At 43.4% G+C, this 24,324-nt stretch overlaps 1 long non-coding RNA gene across 1 annotated transcript; it reads right to left on the bottom strand.

Moving 5' to 3' along the window:
- Nucleotides 1-2,723: 2,723 nt before the first annotated feature.
- LOC146861391 (uncharacterized) lies at nucleotides 2,724-22,524 on the bottom strand. The gene is made up of 2 exons (XR_014978958.1): nucleotides 22,399-22,524; nucleotides 2,724-3,988 (listed from the first exon to the last, which is right to left on the bottom strand). It is a non-coding gene; the product is annotated as an uncharacterized LOC146861391 (long non-coding RNA).
- Between the last annotated feature and the right edge of the window lie 1,800 nt (nucleotides 22,525-24,324).

Genomic DNA, 24,324 nt, shown 5'->3' with positions numbered 1-24,324 from the left:
CATAGATTATTTTGTGAAAATGTATCACATGTGAATATCCTTGAAATCTGGCCTGGATCCAGCACTTCTGTGACACAGTTGAATACACCTGAGATAATCAGTAATCCATGAAGAAAATTACATATTTTCAACAGGTGTGTTACATGTGTAAGTTACTAATAACATTGTCCATTTTTCTATTAGTTACCATGATTTTCAGTTTTATAGGGTTGTTAGAATATTTTCACTCTGGATCACAACAGTGGATTTTGAAAGCGATCTGTGGCTCATAAAAATCATGATCCGGAGCTACAAACCAAGATGCTCAGTGTGTGCAAGACACAATTTCAACAACATACATTACAAAATGAAACAATGAAAATGAGAAAACGGGGCAAGAAAAATGAAGAACCTTTTATATTATTCCCTGGTGGGGATCAGTTTATCATTCAGATTGTGGGTGAACTTTTACCTTGGTTGACAAAATGAATTTCTTTAAAACCAGCAAGAAAGAAATGGAAAAAAAGGCAAAAAGAAAAACCAGCAAAAGATCAGAAAAAAACAAATCACCTGAGCTGCTGAAACCATGTAGAACACTGAACACTGATGTAGAGGAACTTAAGAATTGTAAGTATAAGGCACAAAATGTCTTACTCAATTCAATTTTCAATTCAAAATGTCCTAAACTTCATCCACAAGAAAGATCACCTAGCATAGAGTAGGCATGATGTAATAATTTCAACATGTTAACTCATAGAGTAATAAAGATGTTAAAGAATCACAATCAAGCATGAGGGACCTACAAAAATATAATTGGAAAATGACTACTAAACTGTTGCTGGCGACATACCGCATCAGGGCCATGGTAGCAATTATGTGCTATGAAACTGACTTGGTAGTGTGTATAAAAGTTTTACAAACACTAGTATGGAGTGGGGAAAATCTCTCAAGCAGCGACCTGAATGAAACTAAGGGGCATATTATCAAGAACGGCGTTAAAATTATCGCCGTTGTAGCGGCAGGAAACTGCCGCTAAAGCAGCGATAATGGGCTTGATAATATGCCCTTGAGAATTCCAATAGAAGCCCATGTTCACACCAGAACATGGGCTTCTATTGGAATTCTCAAGGGCATATTATCAAGCCCATTATCGCCGCTTTAGCGGCAGTTTCCTGCCGCTAAAGCGATGATAATTTTAACGCCGTTCTTGATAATATGCCCCCAAATCTCCCAAAAGAACACCACCTTGAAAAGTAGGGGTGCTATACAAGCTACATAATAGATTGTGCCTAACACTGGTTCACGGGTCCAAATTCATGTCCACTGTTGAAGAGCACAACGGACAGTGCATTGATTCCATTTAGGTTTATTGTAAATAAAAGTACCTGAGTTGGAGGAAAAAAAATCTAGCTAAGGCACAAGTTTGGAGGGAATAGCTATCAAACCACAACGGGGGTAGAAGAAGGAGAGCTAACACAACTGCCAGGGTTAGAAGAAATGTGTAGCAACTGCCTTACAACAGTGAAAAATTCCTGAAACCGTTCCAGTAAACACAGAGAAGCTTAAAAAAACAGTTTCACAGGAGTACAAAAAACACATGTATAAAACAGATTATTGATAACACCACAACTCGTCAAGCCACAGTCTATGCCCAGTTATTAATTTTGCCTTTCATCTCCACATTTCATGTATTTCTGAGCACTCATAATCCTTGTAAGAATTTGGAGCATCATAATGTATAGGAAGGCTGAGAACCAAGTTAATGGACGAGGCATTCAGGCCAGAAAGGAAGAGCTAATATAGGCTGTGTGACAAAAAGTAACTTTTGGTCTTTCTTTACTGAGGCCTATTGAAAAGTTGCAAAGTTTCCTCATGGAAAACTGTGACTAGTATTCCCCAATGTGATACTAGTAGAAACAGATTTATCAACTGATCTGCAAGGTTTGTTGCCCACCAAGATCCACTGCATAACCACCAGCATTAGAGATCTGTCTACCTTCAGTTTGGAATTGGGGTGACGAGGAGCTGTCGACGGCCCACAAGCACAGAATAAACAACTACAGAAATCCTGTTAGGAATATGGGGAATTGCGAACGAGTCACTTACAAAGCAGAAAGAGAAATATGTTGGACTTTGGTTTTTGAAGTTACAGAAGTGTCACATGCCATACTGGCATTCTAACAGGACTGAGACTCAAAGATCAGACCAATAGGAGGTGGAATATAGAAGTCAGAGAATAAATGCTGGTAAGACAAAATTGTGTTTAACCTCATAGAGAATTCATAAGCGTACAGTGAAATTGGATGGTAATTAAAGCCAAGCAGAAGAAGTCATGTTATCCCAGGTGCAAAGGGCCCACTGTAGATTTAGTTAGGCTATGGATTAGAAAACAGTGGCGGCTCGTACAGGTAACGCTGTGGGGAGGAACTGGGTGGGGTGGTAGTGGAGTGTGACATACGACGGGAAAGTGTAGAGTAAGGAAATAAATAAATAAAAGCACTTAGTTTGCGCTCGCAGCATCGCGGACTCGGCGATGCTGAGAGCGCAAAGTAAGTGCTTTTATTGATTTATTTCCTTACTCTGCACTTTCCCGGCGTATGTCACACTCCACTACCAGCCCCTCCCCGCCCCGGCGCCCCACAGCATTGCCTGTACGAGCCGCCACTGTTAGAAAAGCAGGTTTTTCTAGAACTTACCAGCTAGAAAGTGTCTTGAGTATATTGTTCTCTGTTCTATAATCATTGTTTCTTTTTTGCTTTTCAGTAGATATTAATCAATTATAATATTATCTCTGTGGTTGCACTGCATATTTTGTTTTTTTAACAGATTGTAACTATATTAAAATGATGATACCTCCTCATAATAAAATGGCACTATGGGGTATATTTACAATGAAATGGCACAGCTCCGTAAGCAAATCTGCTGAGCCGAGTTGCGTCTTTTCAAAAACGCAGCAATGCGCCGTATTAACAAGAATACGCATCTCTTTGTTCACCCCCTGCGCATGCGCTAGAAAAGAAGCTGCCTAGCGGCAGCGAAGTTGTCTGTACAGCAGGGATTATTGTGTTTGTGTAGGAAGGGACACCTTCCTGCACATAAACAATCATTAATGGAAATTTGCTTCTTCTATGTGTGCTGCAGAATGCAGCACACATAGAAGGAGCAAAAAACAAGGAGAAATAAAAGTATTTCTCCTTGTTGCCCCACTCTAACACCTCCTTTTGAATGGTGTTAGATTTTGGCACTGCCTCAGATTTACACATCCTTGTAAACCTTGGGCAGTGTCAAAAAGCAATGGCTGTTGCATGGGTACGCCCACAGCAACATCCCTTGCAGGCCCCTCTGACACAGAAACTGCTATGATATTTACAATGCTGCGTTCATAAAATTGACGCTCCGGTCGTGCAATGCCCATGTAAATATGCCCCTTTGTTATCTGTTTGAGCTAATCCAATTTGTTATAATTTCATTATCTTCTATTTGCCTTCAGTAAATTTTGCAGCTTTCCTTTGTGGCCCCAAGGTGCAGAAACCACTTCAACAACTTTAATTCTACTCGGGTCCCATACACAATCTTTTTCTGAGCCCTGTCTAATGATCCCTCTGCCAGGAAGTATCCAGGCTGAGTCATAGCCATGGTCGTGCCAGGTCTTCTTAAGTGGGTGTTCGCATTGGTCAATCTTCTTTGCTTTGCCAACGTTGATTCGCAGCTTCAACACCACATGTAAATGCTCGTTGCCAAAGGCAGCCCTTCTAGCTTTCTCAATGTCTCTGCTGACATACACACCTCTTCCTAGGGTACCATCTTCTGATTGCCTGAATCCATTCTGAAGGATGGATTCTGCAACATTGAGCGTGGTCCCAAAGTACATCACGTAGATCTTGCAATTGATGGGTTCTTTATCCCGCTCTATTCCAGTTTCTTGAAAGAAAGGTAAATCTTCCTCTGCCCATATATTCGGCTCCTCGGGTTTATCTGTGCAGAAAAACTTCATTGTTGGGTCTTTGGCCTGGGAAATAAGTACAAAAGTTATTTTTATAGCACCTGAAAAGATGCATTGTTTTTAGATTATCATTGACACTTTTTAAGCACGCCCCAAACTTAGGAAAATGCACATAAACAACGGTAAGGAGTAGGTATGAATATTAATGGCCTGATTTGGAGTTTGGCAGACAGGTACATGTCTAGTTCATCTTATTACAAATACACCATATCCTAATGCGCTTGTAATAAGTAAGATGGGATATTCATCACATTTGTGACAGAGTCCCCGTCCCCCAAACTCTAAATCACGCCCATAAACACTGTGTAAATAAAGAGTGGAAAAACAAAACATAATTTCAAATACAAGCAAGGGTGAGGGAAGTAGATAATGGCCACAAGTTTGCAAAGAAGGAAAAGCTAATTTAACAAGAAAGGGTAGTCTTCAAGGACTGAAGAAAGTCCAGATGATCTTTAAGAAGCTGAATGTCAAAAGAAAGAGAATTCCACAAAGTAGAGCAGTTCGCAGAAAAAGCTTACAAGGAAAATTATGCCTAAACTTTGGACTTTAAGGGGTCTCCAACCTTTTCTGTAACCAGAGCAACTTATGTACAATGAAAATTATTCTGAGCTACCAATATTATTAGTGTTGTAATAGTGACGACATAAAACAAGATTATATTAGCGGCCATCCTATGCAGGGTTACCAGCGGTGATCACCTAAGTGCTACAGGAAGTGTTACCAGCAGAAATAGAAAAAAGATGCTGTTAATATGGAATGCCTTTACATAGGTAATACTTGACAGCCATAGTTGCAATGCTCGTGGACCAAGATAATATTAGTAGTAAATCTCCCCAACACTACATGATTTATCAAATATCAGCTTTAAAATGATTTTGGAAATTCAATCATTTTTCTTCAGACATCGTCTAATGAGTCGTAAAAATAAACTCATTTTCATCTCAAATACATACTTTTCAAATTTGATATAAATATATTAATTCTGTCAAGCAAAATCTTCTAATTTAATAGACTGGGCCACACACAGGAGATCTACTCAAATGCAGCTGGAGAGCTACCAGTAGCTCACGAGCTACTTGTCGGAGAAACCTAAACTGTGGTCTACTTTTCTCATTGTCTCTCAAGAGCCCTAGACAGAGAGAGCAGTGCAAACTTTAAAGGCCTCCACAATTCCAAATGTCATGTTCCACAGGCAGGACCAGATTAACAAATTCATTTGCGCGTTTAAATCTTTTACAAGTCCAAATGGCTAGATTTATGAGGGCAAGGTGTTCACGTAGGCGTAACTTTGCACTCTATGTCTTTTACTCCCCTGTAATACAACCCCATGAAAGTGTAATGCTATGCAAGGGTAAATCTCACGGAAGAGGTGTGGAGTGGCCATTTTATAGCCTAAAAGATTGTGAGTACCCACAAAAGCATAGTTTATGAGCATTCAAAATCTTATATCTAATCCTATCCACCCTTCATTGATTGGAAATTAGGTCCTGCCAATGGTGTGAGCAAATTCCTTTCCAGGTTGAGTAGGAACATCCACAACATTGTAGATTGTGGGTAAAGGGGTTATTTGACAGGAAAAATATACATTTGTCTTGGATAATAAAGAAAAGTAGTTAATTAAAAAGAGGCACTGGCCTCGCCAAATTAGATATTCTACTATTCATACAATTCCATATTTGACATATACCATGGTTTATGAGAGTCAACAACTTTCCCAAGAGTGTGCCTGAAAATCTGTATTTAGTGCAGCCTTCCAGGGTACTCCTGCGATGGTTTCTTGATATCGAAAAAGGTACAACTACATCCTTGTGGGAATGGAAATTGCCACATATAGTTTTGCATTTAATTTTATGAATTCAGACCACATTGTTGCAGTTAGAGGTAGCAGCAGAAGATGCTGTTTCCATTCTGCATTTGGGTTAAAATTTCACCCACACAGGGCCCAGGACAAATTTTGCGGGAATATTGCATGCATATTTCCACCCCTTGAATTACCAATACCCCAGTCTCAGTGCTTCTGGGTTAGGGAAAACCCTAGCTATTACAAAGTAGTCCCTCAGAGATAAGAAATAACCAGTAGGAATCAGTATTTGAGCACCAGTGCCCAAATCTTTTTCACTATTTGGCTGAGGGGGTTTTACACCAAGACAGTTCACCTGCTTAGAGCAGGCGAAATACAGTGGTCAAAAAATAGAAGCTGTGGCATTCCTGTGAATCTTGTAATCCGTATGCAGCGAGTGACCCGCTGCTTTGGGACGGCCATACCTCTTGTACCCGGGCCCACAATTATACAACCTACTCGTACTTTGTTTTATAGCGCTAGCTACTGAAAAAGTTGCTAACTCACGTCACCGCAACCTCTACTCCTTTCGCTTAACGCTAGCCTAACCATTTTATTATAAACCTGAGAAGAATAAATGTATGAACGCTCCCTGCTTGAATTTGGACCTTTGGAATACATATAACACATAGATTTTAGCAGCATGCTAGATTACGCTAACGATTTACCTGATGAATTAGCTAAAAGTGTATTTTGTGGTGATATGTATGTTTGCTGTATTATTTTATATATTCAAGTCGATTCCGAAACCCAGCCAGCAGCAAACTTTAACTGATTTTAAAGTGTCAGACTGCAAAGGAAAACCTCTTACCAATGTGCCAGTATTTGAAGATTAATGCAGAGAACTTGCGTCAACCATCTCGAGTCAATGTTAACAACTCCATTTACTTTGTCTCATGTTTACTGTTGGGTTCTATTCACAAATACATCGGTATATCTCCTGCTTTCCAAATCCCTGTAGATGTGTTCCTTATGTTTTTTACAGTTCTTTTGTGTTTTTTTTATTAACCTGGCCGGAGGCTTTGCATTAGCAGCGGAATATGTTATCCTCCCTCGCTCGCCTGAGAAAGGGTTAATGGCTAGGGGGCCGGCACAAGATGCAACCAGCAGGCTTTTTTTAACTGCTAGAGATGATTTACGCTCATCATCCTGGTTCAGTTTGAGTTCAGAGGGAATTTGCTGACTCTGAAGGCTCGGAGAGGAGGCCGCCTGACAAGCCAGGGAGCTGGACAGACCCGTTTTTTTTGTGTGCATATTTATATAGCGCGAACTCGACCCGAAGGTATTGGAGCGCTTTACATGAGCACCATATTTACATTACACATTCAGGCACGGGGAGATTAAGTGATTTGCCCAGAATCACAGAATGTGGACGCGACCTCGAGGCTCGAACCCTGGTTTCCAGCACCAAAGTCGGCAGTTTAGCCGACGGACCACATCCTCTACCCTTTATCCAATGAAAGAAATGCTTTGCTCCAGGACTGGGCACATTGTTCAGGCTAGTCGGGACTTAAAGTGGGATGTAAACAGTGGTTGGTGGAGGGCAAAAGTCTGTAAAAGGGCGTGGCCTGTGTAATTAAGGACATGACTCAAATACGTACACTAAATGTCTGTGATTCCTTAGTGAGTGTGCCACCCTGCCGGTATTGTGGTGCCTCTCTGAGCTTTCTGTTATTGCATCCAGATGTATAGCACAACAACTGATGTTCACGTAAAACCAGCAAGGACTATTTGCTTTGTCAATGATTTTGTTGTAAATAATTAATTCTGAAAATGTGTTAATTATAAGACTGTGAATTGAACATTACTGATGGCTGCCGAAGGAAGGGGTAGTGGTCTTCGCAGGGTCTCAATCATGCCAGTTAAGTTCACTCACTGGTAGACAGGGCCGGCTTTAGCATTGGTGGGGCCCAGTGCAACAAAGTTTGCTGGCGCCCCCCAATGACCACTTCCACTACAAATTCTCTCACTACCACCCTTTAATAGTGCCCCTCAAGTCTTCATAACCACTCTCTCTCTGACTCCTTTAATATAGCCTTATAGCCCGCCGTAGAAGGCCATACCGGCTATTAAAGGCCCGCTCCAGCATTAAACAAGGGAGCGGGACTTCAATAGCCTGGATAGCCCAGTTTCGAAGGGCTATAATGCTGTTAGAAAATTCTGCCACTAGAGGGCAGAATCTTCTAACAAATAAAACAAAAGCCTCTCGGAGCTCGAGGGGTTTAAATCCCCTCGTCCTCCGAGAGGCTTTAGTGAAAACAACATTGGAATGTTACTTTGCGGGCCTTTACCGGCCCATAGAAGCACGGAGCACTCCATTGTCTTCAATAGAGTGCTCCACATTCCAATGTTCTAATTAGTTTTATAGCACCATTCATACCAGTGTAGGGTGTCAGAGCACTTTACATCATAAGACTTACATAAGACAGAGGAACACAAGGTGTAAGAGTCACATGTAATCCATACTGGTAGGCAGTAAGAGTGCTTGGTCTGGAGAAGTACAAAATCAGAATTTAAAACGTACCACCATGTTTGAGAGTTCTCTTTAATAATCAGAACTGATTTATACCCAAATGAACCCTTTTAGAAAATCATAACGCTCTAATCTATTCTTTGCAGCTGTTTGATGACAGTTAATAGCTCACTGTCCTATATTAGTGTTTTAACTTGTAAACTGCAAGTAACAAAAGGATCTCTCACAAGCAGTAACCCACTGACCTATTTACACTAAATGCACTTTGTGGTCTGCATGGTACAGTTGCTTTGCAGCAAGCATATTAACCCTCTCCTCTACCTTACAATGAGTTAAAACTTCCACTAGACAAAACTCCAAACTCTCCAGGAAGAACATTTATCACCGGAGTTATCTTGACATTTTTATTGTTGCCAGAAAATTACTAGAGGCAATGAGCAGGGCAGCAGGTGCTTTTAAAGCCATGATCTTGCAAACAGGGCACCCCACCCGAAGTAAGCACCTGGTGCGATCGCACTGCCCTAAAGCTGGGCCTGCTGGTAGACATGTAAGCCCTTTTTCTGTCTACATCTCCTCCATTCATGTGCTATCCTTCTTCTCTGTGCTTGCATATCCTTCACTTCAAAACCCCAAACACATAGCGCACACACCTGCGAGCACTGCATTTTCTTTTATTTTTGCCTTGTCAATATTCATAAAGAATCAAAAGTGCAACTTGAATACGTGATCATGGCGCTGTGCGCGCTGCAGAAAGGCCAAGGACTGGATGGCCATCTGTTCTGACCACCTTTCTGACCCACTGACAGTCACTGTGAGAAACTCGCACTGCCTTCAGTCTAAACGCCACACCTCTCAATCGTGGCCCATTATAAATATATGGAGGCAACTCAGTTCAAAGGCTGCACCATACACAAAAAAAAATACAGAAAGACATCATAACTGGAAAAAGCAAATGCTTTGGGAGTTTAAGATTAAGTGAAACACGAAAAAAGAGGGCATTAAATCGCTGACATGGATTACTTTTACATTCTTCACTTTCATTAGTTACAAATCATTATAGCCCTCATTACTGTCGGGCGGTGTTGTGGAATCGGGACCGGCGGCCCTGAACACAGTATTAGGATGCGACCGCACATGGTGCGGTCGCACACTCCCATTTCTCTATGGGAGCTTGTGCTGCGGCCGGAAACCGCCCGCAGCACAAGCTCCCATAGAGAAATGGGAGTTTTTGTAAATCCCTGCACAGCGTGGCAGGCAGGGATTGAAAGGGGGCACCACATGTGCCCCACAGGGCCCCAACCAGAGGCCACTGTTGGAAGAGGGCCCTGCTAGGAGCCCCCAAAGTCGCTTTCCAACAGACTTTTCATGTCAGAAAGCCCGACATCTTAATCCTGACAGTGGAAATGCCGTCCTTAAGGTATTACGTAACGGTTCCAACTGGCCAACGGGCTCCTTGAGCCCGTCGGAAGCCAGCTGGAATGACCGGCCGATTTCACTTCCGACCGCCGTCATTGTAATACGGCGGTCGAAAGTGAAACGAAAGATGTCGGTTGGAAAGCCTCGAACCACAGGTCGGAGGCTTTCCGACCGACATCAAAATGAAGACCTATGTGTTTTTGCCTGTAAAGTTCAGGGCAAGAGAGGATGTGATGTAACAATTATAGCTGCCGACTTTGGAACTAGGAAACCGGGTTTGTGTCTCAACGTCGACTCAACATCCTGTGATTCTGGGCTAATCACTTAGTGTCCCTTGCATACCCCTCCAGCCCCCCCCTCCCCCAAAAAAGTGTCCTTGTGTAACGTAACTATTACTCGTGTAAAGCGTTCCAATACAACCAGGTCGAGTTAGCTCCATATAAAAAGGCAAAACAACAATAGAGGAGTGCATGGCATGAGACCCTTTTCAATTTCCGCTTTAACTGCTACCAGATCTGAGACACTGATGGACCCTGCCCGGTTAAAGCTCTGGCGCCAGTTTACTGCAGTTGGGGAAGAGGTAGAGTTGGTTTTTAAATGATATGTACATAACTACCCAACCCCCTCTACTTGCCCCCCCCCAAAAATATTTTTCTTGTAAATAACAGAGGATACCTTAAAATTTACAGGCAGTATTTTCCACTCAAATAACTAGAATAATGACAGCAGATATTGGCGTCGAGAGTGTGGTGCTTGGTAGGGCAAGGGATGGTTTTAATGTTTAGATTGCAGGACAATAAGAAAAATGTGGGGAGGGATATCCTCTGAATGTGTCTCAAAGGAAGTATGAGAGATTCTGTGCCTTTCTGACAGTGTTTCTATCTGTATGTGTCCCTCTGTGTACAGCCCTGAAAGATAGCAGTGCCAGGTCCAAGGGGAGTAAAATGCCTGTTCCTGGTAAAATATAACATTTAATAAGCCAGTGGTGTAATGCAAAACGATACCTCCCTTCAAAATATGATGAGGTGCCCCTGAGTCCCAATATTTCACAGATATTCTTTGGAGCTGGGCTGAATGTGGGCCCTCTGGAAGGCTGCCGCTTTCCTGCTGCACAGGGGCTACAGGGGGTCCTGATTTTCTCCCCTGCGACTGATTGTACGACGATGATGGTTTAAAGAATACAGGTTAACAGTCAGAGACATTAGTTGAACGCTGCCCCTAGCCCAGTTCTTCCCCACCCCACTCCACCTCAGCTGTCTTAAAGTTGGGTCAAACATCTGTCAAAAGTGTTCCTCGAAACATGAACTCGTAATGAAACCGCGTTGTTATATTCGGTTCTAGGTGTCTAACTGGCAGGCCTAGCCCAAGAAAAGGTCACTCCCTGCTGAATATAAACTAGAAATGTTCAGCAGTAATGTTTAGCTCACGTGACGAATGGGGGAACAGCTTTCTTATTTGGCTGACTAGAAAGTGCTATGTCTGCTCTTTTAAGAAGCTTAGAGTGAGTCAGGATCTTGGACCAATTAAAATCCTGGGCCATAAAAAAGATTAGACTGAGACATCTCATTTTCCCTGAGAATCTGTGAGCTCGTTCCAGGCCTTAGCTGCGAAGTAGGTGAAGGCTCTTCCACCTGCTCTGGTTCTAAGGATGCACGCGGTTTGTGCTAGGGCGAGGTCGGCGGAGCGGAGGTTTCTTTTGGGTACATGGAAAGAGACTCTTTTGTTGAGGTATTTGGGTCCGATGTTGTGGAGGGATTTGTAGGCATGGGTGAGGAGCTTGAAAATTACTCTCTTCTCCACAGGGAGACAGTAGAGGTCTTGCAGGTGTTGGGTCATATGCTCGCGTTGTGGGGTGCCGAGGATGAATCTGGCAACGGTGTTCTGGATGGTCTAGAGTTTGTGCAGCAGGGATTTGTTGATTCCAGCGTAAACGGCGTTTCCGTAGTCCAGTCTGCTAGTTATAAGTGCGTGGGTGACGGTCTTCCGGGCTTTGGGGGGGGATCCATTTGAAAGTCTTGCGGAGGATGCAGAGGGAGTTGAAGCAGGTGGAGGCGATGGCGTTGATCTGGTGAGTCATTGTGAGGGAGGAGTCAAGAATGATGCCGAGGTTTTGGGCGTGGTCCGTGGGGGTTGGTGGGTTTCTGAGGGCGGAGGGCCACCAGGCGTTGTCCCAGGTGGTGAGGGAGGGTCCGAGGACGAGGACCTCTGTCTTCTCCGAGTTGAGCTTTAAGCAGCTGCTGCTCTCCAGGCTGCAACGTCTTTCATTCCTTCATGGAAGCTGAGTGGGATGTCTCCGGGGTTCTTCGTGAGGGACAGGATGAGATGGGTGTCATCGGCGTAGGATACTATGCTGAGTACATGCTGTCTGACGATGTCGACGAGGGGGCCATGTAGATGTTGAAAAGCGTGGGGCTGAGCAATGATCCTTGGAGTACTCTGCAGTTGATCTCTGTGGGTTTGGAGAGGAAGGGTGGGAGTCTGATCCTTTGGGTTCTACCGGTGACAAAGGAGCAGATCCAGTCGAGGGCAGTTCCCCGTATGCCGGTGTCGTGGAATCTGGCTGCGAGAGTGCAGTGGGAGACAGTGTTGAAGGCTGCAGAGAGGTCTAGCAGGATGAGGGCTGCGGTGTGGCCCTGGTCGAGTAGCATGTGGATGTCGTCGCAGGAGGGCGGTCTCAGTGCTGTGGTTACTGCAGAAGCTGGACTGGGAAGAGTCGAAGGTGGTGTTCTCTTCGATGAAGGTCGTCAGCTGGGTGTTGACAATTTTCTCGGTTACCTTGGCTGCGAAGTGAAGGGGAGCAATAGGACGGTAGTTTTTCAGGTCCGTCTGGTTAGCCGAGGGTTTCTTGAGGGGGGCTTGACCTCTGCTCGCTTCCAGTTGTTGGGGAAGAAGCCGGATTTGAAGCTAGCATTGATGATGCGGGGTATCTCAGGGGCTATGGGGGCAGCGGCTCTGTGGAAGATGTGTGGTGAGCAGGGGTCTGTGGGGGCTCCTGAGTGGGTGCTCTTCATGGTCGTGGTGGTGTCCTCGGTGGTGATGGTGGGCTGGCTGTTATTGCTGGAGGGAAGGGTGGTTTCTGGAGTCTGTTCGCTGAAATTGTTGTAGAGGGCCTTGATTTTCAGGTGGAAGTAGGAGCCGAGCTTGTTGCAGAGGTTCTCGAGGGCTTTGCTGGGGGGGGGGGGGGTTTGGTGAATTGCTGGATGATGCTGAAGAGTTCCTTTGAGTTGCTGGAGTTGGTGAGGATTTTGTTCCAGATAAAGGTCTTCCTGGTGAATCTTATCAGTTGGTGGTAATCTGCCAAGGTGCTCTTGTAAGTAGTCTGGTCCTCGTGGTTTTGCTGTCTCTTCCTTGTTTTTCGAGCCGTCTGCAGGAGCGTCTAGACTTTTTAGAGGTGGTGGTGAACCAGGTGGACTTCAGGGGGCATTGTCTTTTGGGGTTGCGGAGGGGTGCGAGCTTGTATGCGCAGCTGGTGATCCAGTGGTGTAGTTTCTTGGCTGTAGAGTTGGCGTCGGAGGTGGCGGAGGGGGGATCGTGGATTAGGGTGGAGTTGAGGTGCTCCTCTGTGACCTTGCTCCAATTTCTTCGTGGCAGGTGTGGAGTGGGCTTGTGAGCGGAGGCGGTGTTGAAGGAGAAGTGTACGCAGTGGTGCTCGAGGGTGTGTACTGCTTTATGGGTGGGGCCAGTGATGAGCTGCTTCAGTCCGAGGTTGTCCAGGTTGTCCAGGAGGGCAGTGGAGTCGGGGTCGCTGAGGTTGTCAAGGTGGAAGTTCAGGTATCCGATGAGTATGTAGTCCATGGGGGCGATGGCGTGGGGTGCGATGAGGTCGGCAATGGTAATGGTGAAAGAAGCACGAGGCCCTGGGGGTCTGAGGCGAGGGTGCCGCGAACAGTGGTTCTAGGGCTGGTCCGGATCTGGAAGTGAAGGTGTTCGGTGGTGGAGGAGGAGTCGCTCATGCTGGAGGTGGAGATTCGGAGGGAGCTCTAGTGTGCGATGTCGAGTCCTCCTCCTGGGCGGTGGGGGTGGTCCTTCCTCTGGATCTTGTATCCGTCAGGGATCGCGGTGGCGATGTCGGGGGTGGGGGAGGTATTAGTTCAAGTTTCCGTGAGGAAGGCAACGTCTGGTGTGAGGGTGTCGAGGAGGTCCCAGATCTCTACGGCATGTCTGTGCAGGGAGCGCACATTGAGGAGGATGCACTTCATGGCTTCAGTGGTGCGGGCATCCGGCATGGTGGTGTTCTGCGTTGACAGCTGGCAGTTGTTGTTCCTTCCGGGCGTGAGTGCGAGGAGGGTAGTGGAGTCGTAGCGATGGCGGGCGGAGATCCAGGGTCCCTGGTGCTGGTCACAGTTGGGTCATGGATGGGTGCAAACGGACTTACTTTTGGCGTGCGCCAGTGGTTCGGCAGCCATTAAACAGGGGAGGGGGAAGGGAAGTGCAGCTGGGAGGCGTGAGCAGGAAACGGCAAGGGGAGGGGCCGTGGGGGCAGCAGCGGTAGGAAAAAGGGTGGTAAAGTGGGCACGGAGGAAAAGTGGCAACAGGCAATGGACAGCTAGAGAATAACAGAACTAGAAGTAAAAGGCACAATACAAAACAGCACAATACAAAAGAATACCAGAACTAAAAGTAAAAAAGGCACAATACAAAAAGGCAAGATACCAAGAAGCGTACCGGCAGAGAGTGGACTCGAACTCTGCCTACGCAGGGCAGTGGCACAACAGTAGCAGCGGCACAACAGCGGAGGTACAGGGGGAGAGAGCAGGTCTCTGACAGGAAATCTGACAGGAAATCATTTATTGCCTTGAACGGCGTCCCCAGGGTAGCAGTTATTGTGGAGGACTCTAAAAGGTCAAAATTACTATTCTAACTCCAGGCCTAGTATATTTGGGGAAAGAGAGACTTTCCCCCAAATATCCCAGGTGGCCTATTTAGTATTCCAATGAACAGCGCCCCCGGGGTAGCAGTTGGTGTGGAGGACACTAAAAGGTCAACATTACTATTCTAACTTCAGTCCTAGCATATTTGGGGAAAGAGCGACTTTTCCCCAAATTTCCCAGTTGGCCTATTTAGTATCCCAATTTCAGTCCTGGAATATTTTTGGGAAAGTCATACTTTCTCCAAGTATTTTTAGGAATGCTTGAAAAGTAGTAATTTTGAATGGCAGAAAGTGCTGATCTGAGGGCGCAGTTGAAGGAAAGAACTAGGAATACCGGAGAAAGCTTGACCGTGTTTCTTGCCCTGAACTCTGCCCTCAGGGCAGCAGTGGGTGTGGTGGACACTGGAAAGTCAAAATTTCTATTCTAACTCCAGTCCTAGAAAAATTAAATCATCTAGCACTGCCTCCTGGACTCCTGGGTGGAGTTAATTACAAAGCAGATCATTATGGTGGAGTAGGGTTGTGTGATACTCAGGCGAGATAATCAACTGTGCAGCACATGACGTGCCTCTTTTCTCAAGTGTATTTTCTTACTGCCACCATAGACGCAAAGGGGATTAATTCCTAGGCACAGAGCACTGTAGGCAACTGAGTCACCTAATCTCCCAGTGACTAACAAAAATACAATGTGTAACATGTACTGATGCTCATGTAAAGTGCTCTAATGGCCTCAGGCCAGGTTTGCACTGAATAAAACCACATATTGTAACAACTTGTCATGGGGTACCCTACACCAAAATTCTTGCCTACTGTGTTAATCTGGCAAATTCCATGTAACACAATTCTTATCTGCGAGCTTTTAGAATTTGTCTTCAGCAGAAAACCGTAACCTGTTTTACCAAGTTTACATTTGCTTGATGGTTCTTCCGTAGTGCCCCACCTCTCTGCGTCATAGCTTGTCTCACTGCTCACATACATCTGATTATGGTCTGGCTTGACAGCACAGCTGTCACCAAACAATTATGTGAGCACCACTAGGAAGGGGCTTTGGCTCTGTCCACATACTGGGAGCCAGCAGAACATGTTTTGATTGGGCAGAAGTTGTGTGCTTCCACAAACAAGGGCTTGCCCTCCAAGCACCTGTGACCATTTTGTTTATTTATCCAGTTGCCTGAGCTTGACCTTTCAGGGGCACAGGCAAGTCATGGCAAAGCTATTAACGCATCTTAGATAACTAGATAATTCATGGTATTTTTCTCTGTCAGCAGCATAGACAAGAGTAGAGCAGTCATTAATCTACATGGATTTTTAGGTCTGGCTTGACTGTGCAACTGTCAGACCATTTAATCTAAACAAATATTATTCTACAGTTCTTCGCTACCACACAAATACATATTTATTCCCATGCTATCTACTCATAATGTTTCACGTTACCATACAGAATTGCTTTAAAGCCAGACTCTACTTGTTTTTAACTTATGTCCAGGAAAGATCGATTGGCACTACCAATGCTTGCTATGCACCATGGTATTCTCTCAATGCAGAATTGTATGCCCAGTACAATTCTGCATTGGGCATGTCGGCACCTATTTGCAAGGTATAGGTGTGGTGTACTGTTGAATTATCAGGTGTAAACCCCACTTACAGTAAACAGCTCTGAATAGGTTCCTTGCTGAGGATTATATCAATTAACCTTTGAGACTCTGACATGTTCCAACTATGATCTACCCCTTAACGTGCCCTACAAACAAGGTAAGGATTCACAAATGTAAAGAGATACATACCAAGGTGCGGCCTGCAGAATACGCCTATACATAACCATTATAGATGTATTTATGAAGCTTACATACGTTTTTGGGTCAATGCATCCAAACATTATGCATGACATGAAATATTTGTATAAATATATTTGGCATACTCAAACATTGCTGAATTAGGCATAATTTCTTAATCTTCCCTGTGTGTGTGTCTGTGCGCACAGTGTGCACTGTTAACAACCAGTGGCGGCTCCTCCGCTATGTCGGAGGAGCGACACCCCACTGCTCGGCGAGCAGTAATTAAAAGGAAATGAAATTATAAAAATCAGCGTTATTATGATGTTAGTTTTGTGTTTCCTGGTGTGGGGCGGTGCTAGACTGGCAGAGCAGGGGCCAGGAGGAAGAGTAGTGCTCCATTCTAAAGTGTGCAGAACTGTTTGGCTGGCCCTCTCCTGCCGACCATAACAGTCATGCGCACTTTGCATGTTCTGCACCCAGGCCGCATTACAGCCTGGGTGCCGAACATTCCCAGGCCCCCATTCCCCATCTGAGTGCCAATCCATGGCACTCAGACCAATAACAACGCTGCGCTGCAGCGTTGTGTTTGCCTAGGAATAGTCAGGAGCCTGGGTGCGTCCTGCTTCGGAGGAGCGAGAGGATGCGGGTGTAGACCGAGAAGCGCAGCCGGCCACCCTGAAGGTGTCTTTTTATTTTTATTTACAACCTTCCCTCCCTCCCTGCCCCGCCACCTCCGGTAAATAGCAGCCACCACTGTTTACAGCACACACAAGTAGGGTTGGGAACAAGGATGTTTATTTTTTACTGTACAGAAATTTCCTCTACAATACAAACCCTCCATATAACATTTATTTCTTTGATAGTGAGACCCAAATAAAATAAACATCTGTCCTACCTTATCTCTTCCTGTTTATCTATGGACCATACTGTTATGGAACACTTCTCTGTTTTATGTGGACCGTAATACGATTAAATTTTACATGTTTTTTATCCTATGGCCAGTATTACAGCGGAATAAATGTTTGCTTTACATTGACAGTGTAGATTAACTTTGTTCATATGTGACATGCACTAAGATGGAATAGGTGTTTTCTTTATGGGCTGGCACTCTGGCAGAATACATTTTTAGGACTCACTGTTGACAGATTTACCTATCTGGCAGACCTCATTTTACCAATACTTTAAAACGTGCACGCGAGAAGTACTACAGAGAGTGAGCGTTGGGTCAGCCTACTGCAGCCATTCACTTTTAAGGGTTTTTTCATGGGTTACCATTGCTTGGATGAGCTGTCCTTCAAGAACATGACCTTTGTGGATTTGTTTTATCAACCAATTTGTGTTCCCTTAGGTGATGATGCTCAATAAGTTATTTTGTTAGAAAGGCAGAAGTAGCAACATGATGCACAGCTAATAATTGTGGTGTTAACTTTACTGGCAGAAAAGACATTTGAAATTCAGGCTTATTCCTTGTTTGTTTAGGAAGTGTGTCCTGTTTGTTTTTACGCATGCTGTGGTTTTTCACTGCTCACCCTTGCAAGTTCATTTGGTTTACTTTGCGGGTGTGATAACACTTTGTTGAATTTACATCTTTTGCCCTCCAAGTAAAGGGGAGCATGCACATACGCTCAATTACAAATGCAACAAAAATACTTGCCCATTGTCAACTGTCTTTACTGTGCAATGGTTTGCTGTTTGTGACTTTTAGGTTTACTACTGCTACTACAACCTTCATCTTCTGGCTCCTTTTTGAGGGCACTGCTTAACTCTCTAGTACAGTTCCTTCAGCAAAGAGGCCCCACTTCATGGTCCCATCCTGTTGTAGTCTAAGGGGTTGTTCATTGTGGTATTTTATTTATATGACATTGGGGAGCAACACACATGAAGTCTCAAAGCTATTACCAAAACTTCCCCTAACAAAAAGCCAGGCCAAATTGCGTTGCCATTGCATGTTCAAGAAATTACTTTGCCAATGCTTGTGTTTTATATGGCCAGTAATATGTTTATTGTCGTATATGGTCAAGAATGTGATGAAATATTTTTGTATCATATATGATTGGCTGTGTACTAGCAGTAAATATTTTTTTATTTATGTTGATGCTAAAATCATTGAGTAGGTGTTTGTTATATATGGGCCATACTATGGTGGAATATTTGTTTTTGTATGTGGCCAGTACTTAAATGGAATAGATTTTTGTTGGTGAAGCACAAAACTATCTTGAAAAGTGTACTTCCTTCATGGGGTCTACACTTTGTGGCCTTTATTAAAAAAAGAAAAACACCCACAGTATCCAATCATACCACTGTCCACGGAAAACAGTCACTTTTTCTGGAACTGTACACATAAGCAAAATTATATTGCCTCTTGGAAATTTCTGTTATAGGAAGTGTTAAAAAATAAGTCTAGAAGGGAGGGCCCACTGCCTAATTTTTAAAGACCATTCATAGACAATAAATTACATGTAACGAGTTTAAATGGAACTCATGTACATGATCAGTGTTTGATGAAAATCTGACATGCAGCGCTCATTCTCCCATGGTGGACACTGGTCTGTTTATAAGAAGCAGTCGTTTGACAGTAGACTGACCATGTAAAATATGCAGCTGCTTCCACCACAGTACTGTCCATAAACAAACAAAAGCATCTAATCTGTGACAGCACTGCCCATGTGAAAGACGCACCATCCAACTGTAACGCAAGCCACTGGTATATCTTTCATAGTCTAGTCCATATACTAAAGTGGGTGCATTTGCCATGGCAGGTCATACTTTGGGGACATTTCTGGCGGGAAAGTAAGGAAAACAGGAATTTTCGCTTAGTTGAAGCCCCCATATGTATCTGAATAAGAAGGTCCACAACCGTGTACTGATGTGGGGGCTATAGAGTTAATTCCACCTGACGTGGTGGCTGGCCGGCCATTTTAGAGTGGGTGGTTGATTCGCTACTTTGCTTGGCAGTTAATTGTGTGGGGTGGCAGAGGCAGTACTATAGTGCAGCCGGTGGGGAGCACCGTCGGCGAACTGTCTGCCATCAAGGGTGCACCAAACGGGTCAGTGGCAGAACCAGATGTTTAAATAATGGAATCTCAAGCTAATTGTGTGATTCTGAGAGAAACAGAGCATCCCCTGTCACTGGAAACAATGTTATGTGGTAATGTAAAAAAGTGTCAAAATGTGTAATGTAACATATGTGGAATGCGCTGTCCTTATCAGTTACACCACTGATCTATGCAACCCTTCTGCTCCCTATCGTCAAATGTGTCGGCTTGTAGCTAGATATTCTGAGAACAAGGCCATCCCCATGGCAGAATGTGCGCCCAACAAATGCCTCTGACAGAGCATAGGGTTTTTACAGAAGAAATGTTTTGTGTATAAAAAATTTAGTAATGGGTTCACAATGAAAGTTTATTTTTCGTATTTATGATATCTGTCTACATTTTTATCAACATGGGACGGGGGGGGGGGGGGGGATCGACATCAGCTAAAAAAAAAAACCTCCCTAGAAAAAAACTACATTCAGGTGTTATGTCCCACTAACAAACATAAACAAACGAAGGTTGGGTCCTTACTAAAAATATATATATATATACTACCGGCAAAAAACTCTATTAATCTGTGCTACCCACCTAAAACAATATTTCATAATGTTGCGCCCCCTTACGAAAATCATTTATTTTATGCCACTGACTTTAAAAAAACAACTAACCATTGTGCCTACAAAAGAATTCAGTCAATTATAGTGCCCCCACTTACAAATTGGTTCAGCCAACTATGGTTCCCATTACTTACAAAATTCTCTGAACATGGTACCTCTCCCCATTTTCAAAAGGAATCCATTTGTGTTAACATTTAATTTAATATTCAATTGTGCAGCTCCAACTTCCAAGCTTCCCATAAATTGTGGTACTGCCACCCTCCCCTTACAAAAAGAGCCAATTTAGGTCTAGTGCCCACTCCAGTGTGAGCCTCCCCACAAAAATATTTTGTTTTCACTTTTCCATTTTAAGATTTCAGCGTTGCCCCACCCCACACATTTTTTAAAAAAAATTATCTCCACTCAAGACGGGGGTTCCATTTACAAAAAAAATGCTAAAATATGGTGCCTGCTACAAAAAATAATTGAAGAGCGACCCCATTGGCCCTTCATGCAGAATGCATCTATATCTGATATCGCCTCCCTTCAGTGACCATTTGGTGTAGGCACCTACCTGTAGTTTAAAAAGCATATAGGACCACCTTTACAAAAAACACTATGAGTGTGTACTGCTGAACAAATTCCATTGACCCCCCTCCCCATCCATACAAGTCATTCAATGGTGGCGACTAATAATAAGTAACACTTTACTGTGTCCCCTCCTATAAAACAGTGTGGTGCCTACATAAATAAATAGGTATGTACAAAAAGAACAATGTGCCTGATGTATTTACTGGTTGCAAAAATCTGGTTGCAATTTGTGACAGGTATTTTGGTGACGTGAAAAAAGTTACCATAACATCCTAAGTACTTATAGGCCAGTTAGCTAAATTCTGATTCAAAGTGGGTCGTAATAAGACCTACCTCATGAATAAAAAAAATTGCGACTCACTCCCATGACAGGCATGGTGGCTAGAGTTATCTGCCCTTCATGTTTGTGATCGCCTTTCAGTAAAATTAACTTTTTTAAATGCAGCCGGTTTTCCTTAAAAAAAAAAATTGTGCTTCATTTAAAAAGGAAAGCGTACTTTTTATGAAAAGTTTGCGTCAGATTTTGCAGTGGTCCCCTGCACCACCGCCTACATCCCAACAAACTTTTTTTTTACATTCACAAGCGGAAAGAATCCCGAGGACCTCTTCTCCCTCACAAATGGCTTACCACACCAACTTGGGAATCAGTAATTTCTCAATGTTTTGTAATTGGATTTCGGTCGCAAAGCAATGATACTTCACCTACAGAATCCCCTTTTGGAGAGGACTCCTACTACACGTCCGCCACCCTCCCAAATAGCAATTCTGCATGGAGCTGCAAACAAATTTTAGGAGTCAGTAAAACTTTACCAATTTTTAAAATACTGCTAGTACATGGCAAAAAAAGTGTTTTTGTGGTCGCAAACAGCGATTCAGACTATCAGCGACAGTAAAATTGTTTACTACATCTGCCTGCTTGTGCGGAGCTCTGCTTTGTGTGACTTCCGGCCTCCACTACTGAAAAAACTCCCAATTCATAGTGCTGACACTAGTAACAATCCTTAGCCCCTTACTACAAAAATAATCAATTCAATCTTGACATCTCCTCCCTTACTAATTTTTTTTTTTTAGTTGAGATGCCTCCAATTATTTAAAAAAAAAAAAAAAAAAAACTTTAGTTCTTCAATGACAAACATACAATTAATGTGTAGTGTCCCCATTTACACACAGACACAGTCGAGCGTTGTGCTCACTTTTCTAATAAAATGAGAGACAATATATTGTCCTTACTTCCAAAAATAAACTCAAACGTTATGCTCCTCTCCATTAGAAAATATTCTGTCGAATACCCACCTGCTACGTTGGAGGTGTCTCAGCACAGTGCCCCCTTCAGACAAAACTTAATTCCAGCTCTTCATACCCACTTGCACAAAAAAAATCTATTTACGCATATGTCAGGTGGTTGTGTGTATGCGTTGTGTGTGCACGCACACGTAGCAACACTATAATCTAGTATGTATGTTGCTTGGTTCCTATCTGTTATTGTTGCAGGTCCTTGCCAGGAAAATTGTGTTGACAGTCGTGCTTGTGTGGAGGGTAAGATGTGTGTATGCTATTTTGTGCTCGTGTTTCATAGTGTTCTGGTGTTGGAAAATGTATGCTGTCGTGTAATATATTGCTCGGCCTGTGTGGTGTGTTCCTGTTAACCCAGTGTAATCTAATGTGACGCACTGTCATGAAAAGTATGTTCACTCTTGTTTTTTTTAGTGTATGTGTGAGCGCGCTTGTGTATTTTGTATATTTAATGGTGTGTGTGTTTCGATTCGATTCGAAAATCTTCAGTGTATAGGGGGCAGACACACGAATTCTGATAGACTCACCGCTAAGACGGAAGCTCCGGACTGCCTGACGATGACTGGCTGTCGTGTGATTTTACAGCCCCAGCTGGTGGTTTCGCTTTCATTTCTGCTTTTTGCAGCTGCTCATAGGACGCGGGGCTCTTCCTGGTTCTGTGGTCGTGAAAAATGAGCCGGGTTAGGAGGGTGCACCCATTTTCAAACAGCCAATTATGCTTTCGGCTGACGACTTCTACAGATATGCTAATCCGGAAAACTTTCCAGCCCTGCGAAGTGACCCAAGGCGTTAATAAGGCACTGCAAAAACATTAGACGCACAATTAAACAAAATATCTCGTTTAAGCGAGAGAGTGTACGACACCGAGAAGTCTAATCGATCACCAACAAACATGTATGGTGTGTGATGATAAATGGTGTACTTTGCGAACATTAGGAATTATGAGTTCATGGGCGCTAAGGTTTGTATGCTCTGAAGGGTGCGTGTATTATGAAAGTCAGAGGTCGAAATAACAACTTTGGTTTAACAATTAATTTCTTTTACATCAAATCCGTGTCCTGACTTGGCGTGGCTTAAACTGAGCCTAGGAAAGAAGACAGGCGTTCCACCAAATATTGATATGACTTGGACCTTTCAGGATCTGCGTGCACAATATAGCAAATGCAATCACAAAAGTAAAACACAGTCACACGAAACTGTATCACACAACTCAAGCATTGTTGATGAGGCCTTCGTTTTGCCCAGTTTTATCTCCGCTTGTCCTGTCCATGTTTTTTCGACAAATGCTTTTTAATGAGTAAGACCGCCATGGACTATATACAATGCTTTATTTCGAAAGTTTTCAATCAGGATCAGACCAATGACCGGGCAGTATTTTTGGCGTGCGATACGGAGGGCTTTGAGCCCAGTGCTTGATTTGTAAAATATGAAGTGCAGGTGCCCAAATGTTTGTCAGAGGTCACACCTACTTTTCTCCGGCTCCACCCACTTCCTCCACTGGCTACACCCACTTAATCTACTAGCTCCACCCACACCCTCAACTAGTCACTGCTAAAAGTCAGATGTAATACCCGTTCTGAATTTCAGCCAGGGAGCCTTGCTCATAGTAAGGATTTGATAGGAGGTTCTCCTGCCCTGTGAACATTTTGAAAAAGATTAAATCAAAAGTGCTTTTAAAGGACAATTTTGGAATAAATTAGCTAAAATCACTAATGCATTGAAAAGGGACAATTCCAGTGCTCTGTGCCGATTTGGGGAGAGGACAATACTTGGGGATGCCATTTTTAACAGAGTCTATGAGTTCAAAGATACAACGTTTACATAGCTTATGTGACAAAATAAACCAAAATGTTCTTAGAACACTCTAAACAAATAAACTGAATAAAATCATGCAATACACTTGAATGAGTCACTTTGTCACTTACACTTGTGACTTTTTGTCCTCTAGTTGAAAATTGTTTTTATAAATCATTTTGTCACAATCATACTTCAAATGGTGCTCTTATCACTCATCAGTCTAAACTCTACTCTCTTTAGGCAGTGCCACTATAGACTCCTGTGCAATAAGTTAAGGCAGTTAATAACTCTCATAAATGAGGTTTTCCAATTATGCAAACTGTTTCTAGGTGTTTGATCTTACACAGTAGCTTAGAATAAGGTTTAATTGCCATTGTGTTATATAACAGATGCAAAGACAATAAGCAGTCCTCTTTGCACAACAGAATTTAAGAAAACAACTGTTACCAAAATAACAACTCTATTTAAGTTTAATGAAATTTAAAGATTTTAATAAGTATTTTGTAATCTTTGTTTTTATTCGCACCTGAGCGAGCACCTTTAACATGGAAAGGTGACCAAAACAGATAGCTTGCCAATTACCAGACTGGCTGTACATTATTTTTCATACGTACAGTCACCAACACACTCCGGGCACCTAAGTCTTTTCACCACCA

Source organism: Triturus cristatus, chromosome 3_1 (genome assembly GCF_964204655.1).
Source record: "Triturus cristatus chromosome 3_1, aTriCri1.1, whole genome shotgun sequence".
Classification (NCBI taxonomy): Eukaryota; Metazoa; Chordata; class Amphibia; order Caudata; family Salamandridae; genus Triturus; species Triturus cristatus.
The sequence above is the reverse complement of the archived record's forward strand: the minus strand, read 5'-3'. Positions and strand labels throughout refer to the sequence as shown.